At 60.2% G+C, this 11,278-nt stretch overlaps 1 non-coding gene across 1 annotated transcript; it reads right to left on the bottom strand.

Annotated features, from left to right (window-relative positions):
• Positions 1-323: 323 nt before the first annotated feature.
• Positions 324-395, bottom strand: TRNAA-CGC (transfer RNA alanine (anticodon CGC)). The gene has a single exon. It is a non-coding gene; the product is annotated as a tRNA-Ala (tRNA).
• Between the last annotated feature and the right edge of the window lie 10,883 nt (positions 396-11,278).

The raw sequence follows: 11,278 nt of genomic DNA on the forward strand, positions 1-11,278 counted from the left end.
TGATCTCTCCTGAGAGGGCTTTTTGATGCACTCAGTGACCTAGCAGCTCCTGCCTGTTTCCCTGTTGCTGGCTAAGCAAGTTGTTGCAAAAGTAGCAACATATAAAACCATATCCCAGCAGTGTCAGTGTTAACTCCCTCTTCCCTTGCCCAGGGATGTCATTTCAGATAGTGAGCCGGTTGGTCACTTCCTACCTGGGGAGCTGCACATGCCGTAGGACATCCCATGAGAGGGTGAGCCCACCATTTGTGGAGAGGGGCGATGCCTCCATTCCCCATCCCTCACCCCTGCGGGGGGATGGAGATTTAGGACAAAAGCACCCCTGGAGATGCTGGGGATTGAGCCCAGGACCTCCTGCATGCGGAGCAGGCGCTCTTCCACTGAGCTACATCCCCTCGGAGCCTGCCAAGGGCTGGGACAGACTCTCGTCCCATGACATGTCCTTGCCAAGCACAGCCCTGTTGTCCCCCGGTGCCCTGGGAGCCTCAGCAGAAAGCAGCATTCACACCCTCCTGCTGGCCCGCAGGCTGGGTTGGGGGAAGCTGGGATTGCAGGGAGTGTGTTCGGCTGTTAACTGTAAGGTTGGTGGTTCCAGTGCACCCAGGAACAGAGTCCTCTTGGCAGCGGGCCAGGGGGACTATGCTGCCCAGCACCCTGGGCTTTGCTCACAATCACCATGAGCTATGACGGACAAAGCGGCGGAAACCCTGTGCTTCTCTCACTGTGCCTGTCCTTCCAGGGTGACACCCAGGAGACAGCGTCAGGGTGACTCCAGCTGGGCAATTACACAAGGAAGGACCTGTCTCCTCAACTGGGGAGGCTGTGACAAAAGAGGGGTCATCGCTCGTGGGGCTGCTGCCACTGCCCTTCCTGCTCACACCTCTGGGTGTGCAGAGATGGGTCATGCTCAGGGGTGTTACACTGGGAGGGAACGGGGAGGAGGATCAACAGGACAGGGATCAGCACCAAGCACAAGGCACACGCTTTATTACAGCCAAAGCATAACAAATCAGGCTTTAGTGAAGGCATGCCATTCTGCCCTGTGTCATCCTCCAAAGAGGAGAAGGAAGGGAAGCATGAGCAGTCACAAATGAATCCCAAATGCTTTCCCAAAAGCATCTCGTGGCCGTGTCTTCACCAGCCCCTTGATGTGCTGGGAGCCTTCCCGCGCCTGCCCTGCTCACCAGGGAATGCTCTTTTCCACTCGCACAAACTGATCTGGGAAACCCAGGAGGAAAAGGGGAAATTCCCATCCCCACACCAGACGAGAGCGCGTGGGTCTGTGTGATGCAGTGCTTGCCTACAAGAACACAGGACACGTCGTTCAGACTTCTCCCTGCGGTCGAGAAGCCACCCCTGCAGGGTCGGCCCTGATGCTCCAAAACAAAACCACAAGTCCCAAAGAACACAGCCTAGCTGGATTTGTTTTATCCAAAGCTGAAAGGCACAAACTGACAACAACAAAGTTGTTGGCAAAGAGGTGGCCAAGACGTTACCGTGATGCACTGCTAATCTATTCTACGCTGTGCACATGGGCTCAAATCCCATCCTCGTCCAAGACTCTCCCTGCTCCTGGATCAAAACCAGGCTGGAAGGAGTCTTCTGGAGCAGTGACTGTCCTGCAGTCAGCGTCCCTACAGACAAGCGTTTTCAAGCTCATGCTCAAAGCCGGTAAGACAAACACTTTGCTTGGATGGACAGCTCCGTCCTCTCCCAGCAAAAGAAAACAAATCTGGCCAAATAGGGGAAAAACTCACAGAAAGAGGGACAAAGAGCTTTCAGGTCATCAGAAATGAAAAAAAGACAAGAAAGTCAAGAAGGAGAAGAAGGCCAAAGATAAATATCAAGAGAAGGGTTACAAATTAGCAAGGATTACAGCATAATCAACCATTTCCCCATGATTCTTAACTAGGTGTTTCTCATGTCTCCCCCTCTTTTCAGCTGGACTGCAAAATCACTGGTAAAACAAGGGTGCCATCACGTTTAGCCTCTAGGCAAAACTTCCACCAAATTTCACTTAGCTAAGGTCTACCATGTGCTGCTATCAAAGCAGCTAGTTTTACCGTAATCCTCAGTGCAGTGCACTGACCGGAATGCAGTCAGTTTTCAGTGAGGGGAAGGCTTTTGGAAGCCTTCCTCTCGAGTCAGTTCATCCCTGCAGACACCGAGCAGATCAAGGTGCTTGGAGGTTCAAGCCTTTGCTGCTTAGAAATCAAACCCTCAGCCAGATAGTTTTATGCTGCATATCATGACAGGGAATGACATTGCTTCCTTTTGGTCTTTCAGATGCAGAGCTTACTGAGAGAAGCCTTCAGTGCTCGGACTATACCTACCATCGGATGCAATTTACCATCATCAAAACACCAACCATCGCCAAAACAATGCTAACCATTAACACTGGAAAATCTATTATCAAAACAATAACATTCAAACCAATCATAAGTGGTTCTTCACATTTGTGTTCAGAATTATCCTAAGAAACAAACTTTTAAATGTTTTCACTTGAGACCCTCTTTCCAAAAATGTACTTGTAGTCCTGCTGAACGTTTTAAATTGCCAGGTAAATATCTCACGGGAAATAGTGCCTTGGAGTAGGGCATCTCAAGTACTGCTTGGCTACAGGCGCAGGCTGGTTGTGTGCTCTTCATGTAATGATACTCGAGGTTCAACCTCCGCTCCTCTGCTTTACAAGAGGAAGAGAAAGGAAGAGACAGGGTATATCCTTGTGAGTGCTGAAGGCCCCACTCACCCTGCCCAGACTCTTCCTCCATCCCAGCCGAGGTGGGTGTGTGCCCCATGGTGCCAGGGCCTGCCAGAGCTGGACAGAGGGAGAGGGAGAGAGAGCTGGGAGGAGGGATGGGGAAAGAAAGAGAAGGATGGAGGCCCAGAGAAAAAGAGGGAGAGGGGGAGCTGAGGGAAGGATGCAGGACCGCACAGAGAATGGGGAGCAGAAGAGAAGAGAAGAGGGATGTAGAGGTGGACAGAGGAATAGAGAGAGAGAAAAGATGGAGGGGGGAGTTGGACAGAGAGAGAGAAAAGAGGAAAGAGGGGCATGGAGAGGCAGACAGAGGCAGACAGATGGGGGAAGAGCAGTGTGGTAGCTGGAGGCAGGGACAGACGGAGAGGTGGGCAGGCATGGAGAGGTACGGGGCATGCAGAGGGGCAGAAGGGCAAAAGAGGAGGGAGGGATGGAGGGGAATTGCCAGTGCTAGGGAAAGGGGGGAACCCTCAATCGTGGTCTCCCTCTCAGGGCAGCAAGACCTGGAGGGAAGTAGGTGGCGGGGAGCCCTCCTGTCTGCTGCCAGTACCAGCCCCGGGGCAGGATTTGCATGTCTGGGGGCCCTGTGGAAGTTTTGGGGGTGTTTAGGCAGCAGTGTGGGCTATTGGGCGGATTTTGGCCCTCGGAAGCAAAGTCTGAAGGCATTTTGGAGCCTCTGTGGCAGGTTTCAGTGTGTCTTTCTGGGTCTTGGAGGGGGGGCACTTGAGCAGTCTGGGGGTATTTGAGGCTTTTAGGAAGGTTTGGGAATGGTTTGGAGCTATTTGGGGTGTCAGTGGGAGCTTTAGGGCAGCAACGGGGGGCACCTGCTTGCCCTGGGTCAGGGTCACCTAGGCCTCCTCCCCCCGCCAGTTTGCCCCATGGCTGCCCCTGCCCCAGCTGCCCTCAGGTGCCCCAGCCCCCTGGCTGCCCCTGGGGACCTGGGGACCCCTCACCAACCTCCCCTTTTCAGAACCACACGGCAACCTGCGGCTCAGAGGTGGCCCTTCACAGGGGACACTTGTGTGATTAGCGAACGAGCAGCGCCCGCCCCCGCCGCCAACCCACCCCCCAGCCAGCCCCTGGGGACACATTGCTGCCGGGAGCTGCAGCAGAGACCAGCCAAGGGTGATGTCGGGGCCCTTTGTGACTCCTGCCACCCCCCCCATTGTGACCCCCATGGTCTCCACGGTGTCACCTGGTGCCCCACGGTGTCACCTCAGTGCGTGGGGAGGAGACGGCTGGGATCTCCCCAGGGAGCTCCCTCAGCCACCCCCCGGCGTGGCCCCACGGCCCCGTGAAGGACCTCGCCTTCCCCACTGTGTCTTTGTGTCTCGCCTGGGCCCCGGCCCCAGCATGGTGCAGAGACCCCCTCGCTGCCCCACGGCGGTATGGGCTGGGGATGAGGACCGTCCCCCCAGCCGCCCCATGGAGGCCTGGGTCAAGAAGGAGGACGGACCCCGCAGCTGCTCCACGGAGGCCTCGCAGGAGGCCTCGCAGACAGATGCGGTCCTCGTGGCCCTCGAGGGCATGAAAAGCACGAGTGCCTATGACACCGCAGCGGCAACCCGTATGCTCGAGGATATGATGGGATACTGCGCCGCCAAGCCAGAGCACGTAAGCCTCCAGCCCGCTGGCAATGGTCCTCAAACCCAGGGCTCTCAAGCAGAGCGTGAATCTGGCAGCAGTTTCCCTGTGGCAGCAAGCTGCTGCCAACCCGTGTCCCTTGCAGGTGCAGCTGGCTGTGGTGCATATCTATGAGAACCTGCCGTGCATCCGTGAGGCCGCAGCCCAGGACATCCTCAAGCCCTTCCTTCTCCACCTGGCATGCCGCTACCCGAGTGAAGTGGTCACTGGCCTGCTGAGCTGCTCCCCAGCCTGTGACAGGTACGCCTGCCACGTTGCCAGCCTGAGTGCAGCAGCCCCAGGGCTGGAGCTGGGCTCCCTCCAGGCCTCGTAGAGCCACCGGGTCGGCCAGCCCCGGAACGGGTGAGCGGGATCGTGGGATGCTGAGCCAAGCCTTTCTGGCTCGGGTTCACAGTGTTGCCGTGGCCATGTGGGTGCTGATGGTCTCCCAGTCGCTGGCAGCTGAGAGGGTGCTGCAGGAGCTGCTCTGCATGCTGCAGCACCGGCCCCTCTGCAAGCCAGGCACCACCGTGCAGGACCTCACCTGCATCCTCCCGCTGACTGTGAGTTGCCCCAGAGGGAGGCCTCGTCGTGCATGTAGCTGTGGTACTAGCAAGGGCTGTCATTGACTTTTTTTTGCAGGTGACCCGGGCACTGAACATCATCCTCCTGCAGCACGCTTGCAAACAGGAGGTGAAGGCGCTCTTCCCCCGCCTCTTCCTGGCCCTCCTCTTCCAGCTGTCCTTTGCCCTCATCGAGGCGCAAGAGGACATCCCTGCCTTCAACCACGAGGGCAAACTCATGCCTCCCAGGCCTGTCAGGTACCCAGTCCCCCAGGCCCGTCCCCTGCTGCCCATGCCAGAGTACGGAGTGATAAACCAGTGCTCTTTTCCCCGGGCAGGGTGGCCGTGCAAGCCATGCAGGCCCTGCTGTGCTGCACTGGCTACGGGGAGCAGGTCACTGCCATGGAAGGGCAGGGCGGCTGGGAGATGATCAGTCGGCCCGGGACCCACCTGACAGGGGTTGCCTTGCTGGCCAGGTGAGCCCCCTGCCCTCCCTGGCCCCTCATCCCACTCTGGCGGCCCCACGGGCTCCTGGTGCAGTTTGCCCATCTGTCTTGGCTGCCATGCTGCCTCTCCTGTCCATTGCCAGGCAGATGCAGGGGAACCCTCTGGAGGAGCGTGCCAAGATCTTCCTGAACCTCAGCCTGGCCCTGAGGGACAAGGACAAGTGCCTGGAGATCCCCTCTATGGCCTTCCTCATCGAGGTAGGATGTGGGGATAGGGACGGGGGGTGGGGTGGGGGTCATGGCTGAGGGGATTCAGATGGGGCTGGAGAAGAGGGGCTGTGGCCCAGGCTGGGGACGTGGGGCCGGGGCTAGGGCCGGGGGGTGAGGATGAGGATGAGGACAAGGGGTAGGGCGTGGGGCTGGGGATGCAGCGCTGCTGCTGGGGCTGGGGCTGGGGCTGGGCCAAGTGGGAGGTGGCAGCAGGGATGCCATATCACGCACTGGGGTCCTAGTCCTGGGGGTGGCCATGAGTCCCTGTGCCACCCCGGCCCTTTGCCGTTGCAGCTGCTGCGGTGTCCCGATCTGTGTGTGCTGGCCGATGAGGTGGCGCTGAGCCTCTGCCAGGTGCGGCTGGGCAATGAGCGCCAGGTCATGCGCTGGCTGGCACTCCGTGGCCTCCTCACCCTCTCTGGAAGACCCTCCACAGTGAGTGAGCTCTCGCCGCCGGTGCCTGTGTCCCGAGCACTTCTGCCACCAGTGGAATGAGGAAAATGCTGCATGTCTCCCTGCAGGCAAGGAAGATGCTGAAGGTGATCCCAGATGTGGTGGAGCGGCTGCAGGATGCCGATGGGGAGATGGACGCCAAGGCCCTGGCCGTGCTGCGCAACGTGCTGCACCACGCCGAGCCGCGGCAAATCAGCCCCCTGGCTGTGCAGCTGGCCCACGACCTCCTGCCCCTCTTTCCCAACGTGAGGATGGTGGTGGGGAGCTGGTAGGAGGCCCTTTGTGGTTCTCCCCCCGCCCACCGCGGCTGAGGTTGCTGTGCTTGCCCCCGCAGGAGGTCAGCACGGTGCGGGAACTGGCCATGCGGCTCTTTGGGGAGCTGCTGGGCCGGACAGTAGGCAGCGAGAGGCAGCAGATGAAGCAGCTGGCACGCCAGGGGCTGCTGCCCCTCTTCTTCCATCTGAGTGACCCACACCTCGGTGTGGCACAGGTACAGGGCACCGTGGCGGGCCATGAGGCCACCGTGGTAGGCACCCCAGGCAGTGGCCATGGGGTGGCTCCGGCCTGGCCACGGTGCCATCGCCCATCTCCCCACTCCTCCCCAGGCTGCCCAGACAGCCCTCATGGAGGCCGCAAAGCTCCTCAGCTGGAAGCAGCTCCGGAAGCTGGCCAAGACGGTGCAGACCTGGCACATCGGCGAATGCCTGGTGAGGAGGCCCAAGCAGTGGCAGGCCTGACCTGGTGGTGCTGGCCCCCGTCCCAACGGTGCCAGCACCTCTCCTGGTGGAGCCAGCCCCCGTGCCAGCATCTTTCCTGGTGGAGCCAGCCTCTCTCCCAGCTGTACCCGCTGGGAATGTCCTGGAGGTGCCAGCACCTCTCCTGGCAGTGCTGCTGGTGCCAGCCACTGTCCCTTCTGTGCCAACACCTTTTCCAGCAGTGACAGCACGTGTCCCAGCTGTGTTAGCCCCTGTCCCGGTTGTGCCCGCGCCTGTCCTGGGAGGGGGGATGGGCCCAAAGTTGCCAACGCCTGTCCTAGAGAGGGGGGCGGGTGTCCCAGGGAGGGGGACAGGCCTGGCAGTGCCAACACCTGTACTGGGGGGTCTCTGCAGCTGCGGAAGGCTGGGCCAATAGCCAGCGAGTATGTCAGCTGCAGCTGCCGGTACCTGGAGGACCCCCGGGCCACTCTGCGCGAGCAGGCTGTGCGCTTCATCGGTGAGACCCCTCCGGACACCCACAACCCTCTCCCCAGCCCCAAGGTCCTTCTCCTCAGGCCCCATGTCCCTCTCCCAAGTGCCCATGTCCCTCTCCCCAGCCCCTGGCTCCCTCTCCCCAACCCCCCAGGACCCACTCCTTAATGCTTGGATCCTTCTCCCCAACATGTGGGACCCTCTTCCCACTCTCTAGATCCGTCTCCCCACTGCCCCTGAGTCCCTCTCCCAAGCGCTAGGTTCCTGTCCCAGTGCCCAGGTCCATCTCCCCACTGCCCACGTCTCTCTCCCCAGCGCTAGGTTCCTCTCCCAGTGCCCAGGTCCGTCTCCCCACTGCCCACGTCTCTCTCCCCAGCCCCAAATCCCTCTCCCCTGGCTGGGTCTCACCTTGTGATGGGCTGTGTGTGCCTAGGGCTTGCTGCTCAGCTCCTGGACTGGCGCGAAGAGGAGCTGGAGGAGATGTGCAGCCGTGCGTAGGGCACGCGGGGTCGGCCGGGGCTGGCGGGAGGAGGCCGGGGCTGGAGACAGAGGGAATGTCCGGCGTATTTGAGGGCCGGTGTTTTTGACTATGCAGAGGGCACCCATGGCCTGCGCCAGGCCGGAGGGCTCTTGCATACCTTTCCTGAAGGGAATCTGGGGGGCATCTGGGGGATCACTGAGCACAGACAGATCCCCTTGTGCCCTGCTCTCTCTTGGCCCTCTCTTGAGGAGGGGCCTGGGGTCTCTGCTGATACAGGGCTTGATCGCTGCTCTCTTTCCTCCCATCTCAGTCCTTCAGCGCTTGGACAAGGACAGCAGCCCCACAGTCCGCTGCCTGGCAATATCCACAGTCTTCGTCCTCCGAGCGCCCAGGAAAGCACCGCCACCAGGCTTCCCCTTCCAAGCCCTGCGCGCCCGTCTGCGGAGAGCCTGGCAGCGGTGGCACCCAGGCCCAGGGGCTGGCGCGGACTGAGCATCCCATAATTCGGCGTCCCCCAATTGCCAGCCCGCCCCCTGTGCAGAGCACATTCAGCAGAGCAGGTGCCTCCGGGCCACGTCCCACTGGGCTTGCACAAGGATGAAGACACCACAGTCTGCCTGGGAAGTCCTGTTCCTGTGTTTGCCCATGCCCGTATTAAAAAGCTTTGTCTTGTGCTCACCTGGAAGGCTGGGGCAGATGGGGCTGGTGAGGGCTGCAGGGTGAGTGTGGGAGGAGGAGCACAGATGCCATGGAGAGCAGGCGGATACAGCTGGAGAGCAGGAGGGGACGGAGGGCATGGGAGTGTGCGTGCTTGTGGGGCCCTGCGGCAAACCCAAAGGCAAAGCAAGCAAGCTGCTGCACTCACCACCACCTCTGGGGCATCTGAAGGCATGTGAGTCGCCCTGCAGTCCCATCAGGGCACATCTGTGCCCCTTTCGGTACGCCCCAGGTCCCTCTGTGCACCTTTTGGCGCTCCTTAGTACCCCAAGAATGGCCGGTCTGAATCCCCACAGAGCCTCCTCAAGCCCTGCTCCCCCCCTCCCCCATACAGTTGCCCCTGAGCCACAGGGCTCCCCAATCCTGCATGTGGCGCTGCGTCCCATGCCCAGCACCTCCAGCATCTCCCCAGACACCCACAATCCATACAGGGCTCTGGATGTCTCCAGCAGTGTTGCCTCCAGACCGGTGCCTCCTCTTCCTCCTCCTCTAGGACGTAGGGGTCCCCCACAGCTCTTCTGGGGCATGGGGTCCTTGGCGAGGTGCACGATGCTTCCTCTGGGTCCCCCCACAAGTTCCTCGGTGTCTCCTCCTCTGGGGTCCCCCATGGCTCCTCCTGTCATGCCCACAGCCAGGTGCAGCACCAACACCCACAAAGCATGCAGCACCCCCTGGCGATGGACCCTTCCAAAACCCCTCTCCCCTGCTGGGGGCATCTGCAGGGCCCGTCTGCAGTGCCAGAGACCAGTCTCCCTTCTCACAGCGGTAGCAGAAAGAGCTCTGTGTTCCCTCTATTTTTAATTCTCTACTTTTACACTGCTCGTTGCTATTTGTTCTTATGAAAGCCTTTGGGGTTTTGAGCCAGATGTGGTGCTTCCCTTCCCAGGGGTCAGGGTGTCTCCCTGAGGCTGATCAGGGAGAGCAAAGCACCAAGACCCGGCAGTGGGGAAGGGGCACGTCTCAGGAGCAGCAGGCTCGGGGACAGGCTGGGCACCTGCAAGTGTCCGTGGTCCCTGGAGTGGGATACTGGTGACCAGCCCAGCTGGAGAGTATTCCTGCTGGCGGAGACATTTCCATCCTGGAAACCACACACACAGTTTCCAGCCAAAATGGGTCTCTCTGTAGGGTCCCGTAACGCCCCTCTGGGAAGGGAGGGCCAGCGTCCACAGCCTAGGAGTGGCCCTGCTTGCTCCTTTCCCGGGGGCTCTGCCTGGGCCACCCTGGTCCCAAGGCACAGAGACCACCGCAGAAGTGCAGTGACAGGTTTAGCCCTGGGCTGTAGTCGCACAGGCGGGAGCCAGAGGTGAGAGCAGGGCCCTGAACACCCCAGCCAGCCCCAGAGGGAGGGGCTCATTGCCTGGGGATCACCTCCCCAGAGTGGCTGGGAGGGAGCTCTGCTTCCTGCTGCCCCAGTGCATGGCACAGAGCAGCTTGCTCGGGTGCAGGGCCTGGGATTTCCCCTCCTCCACCTCCACAGGCTCTCCCCTTCCTGGGGGCTGCTCCTGGCTGCCATGGTACTCACAGAGCCCCGAGCACTCCTGGCACAGCCCAGAGCTGGCTCCTTCCCGGCAGGGGCTGTGAGGCAGCAGGGCCCTGGGCAGCGCGGGGACCCCCCCCCCCTCCTCCTGCCTCCCATCCACCCCCACCCCTCTGCCCTCCTGCTTCTGGGCTGCAGGGACACAAGAAGGAGCTGCCTCACCTGGGCCACCAGTTTGGGTCAGTGCAGGGGAATATCTGCGTGCAGGGTGCAGGGGATGGGAGCAGGCAATGATGAGAGAGGACGTTTCCTTGAGCAGTGCAGGAGGCAGAGGAGGGAGAGGGCAGTGGGCTGGAGAAGGGATCACAACACCATGCAGGCTCCAGCCCAAAGTCATGGTTCAGCCCTCAGCCTTGGCACAGGCCCAGCCCCAAGGATGTTCACAGGGGCACATGTCCACGGTGAGAAGATTTCATGTCTGTTCCTAAAGCGGGCGCCAATGGGAGCTGAGCCTGTTCCTAGGCCAGGTTTTTAACCAGCTGCACCCTGGTGCCCACAGGCAAGCAACCTCTCACACAGGACTTGAGCAGGGAAAAGGGTTCCACGGCTGTGCAGCATCTGGCACCCAAACTGCGTTCCCTCCTCCATCCGGGGGCTCTCTGCACCCTGCTGGCTCTTCCTGATGGGTTGCCCGTGCCACACACTGACAGGCAGTGGAACTGAGGCCAAACACACAGAAACACCCTCCTCTTTCGCCCTGGCTCATTTCCTTTCCCTCATTGAGCTGACACCTGAGCTACTCGGAGAGATGTCCTGGAATGGGGGAAAGAGTCACCAAATGCATCTATATCTGTGGCTGTTATGTATATCTATATTCCTATCTATCTAAAGCAATATGCAAAAGAGTCTGGGAGTCTGTGTCTAGACTTGCAGGTTCTGAGAGCAGAATTTTTCCTGGCTTTAGTTTTCCTTCCTTACACTGCAGTTGTTATGCTCCCCTTTTTTTTACTTTGCCTTTTTCTCTTTCCTTTCTCTGTCCCACTGGCCTCAGGGCTCAGTCCCAGCAGGGCTGCGTGAGCCAGGGCAGGGGGACCCGAGGGCGCAGAGGGGCTCTTGCTCTGGGGCACACACCTCCTTGCTGGAGCACCTGCTCTGCAGGCACCTGGTCCTGCACCAGCCTCTTCTGTCCTGAAGCTCTGCACCCACCGAGCTGTGGAAGAGGCTGACATTTACACCTCAGGGCCACAGCACAGTGTGGCCAAGGGCCAGCTCTTGCTCTTCCCCTCAGTGCTCCCAGGCTCTC

The sequence above is a fragment of the Struthio camelus genome, chromosome 22, assembly GCF_040807025.1.
Source record: "Struthio camelus isolate bStrCam1 chromosome 22, bStrCam1.hap1, whole genome shotgun sequence".
Lineage (NCBI taxonomy): Eukaryota > Metazoa > Chordata > Aves > Struthioniformes > Struthionidae > Struthio > Struthio camelus.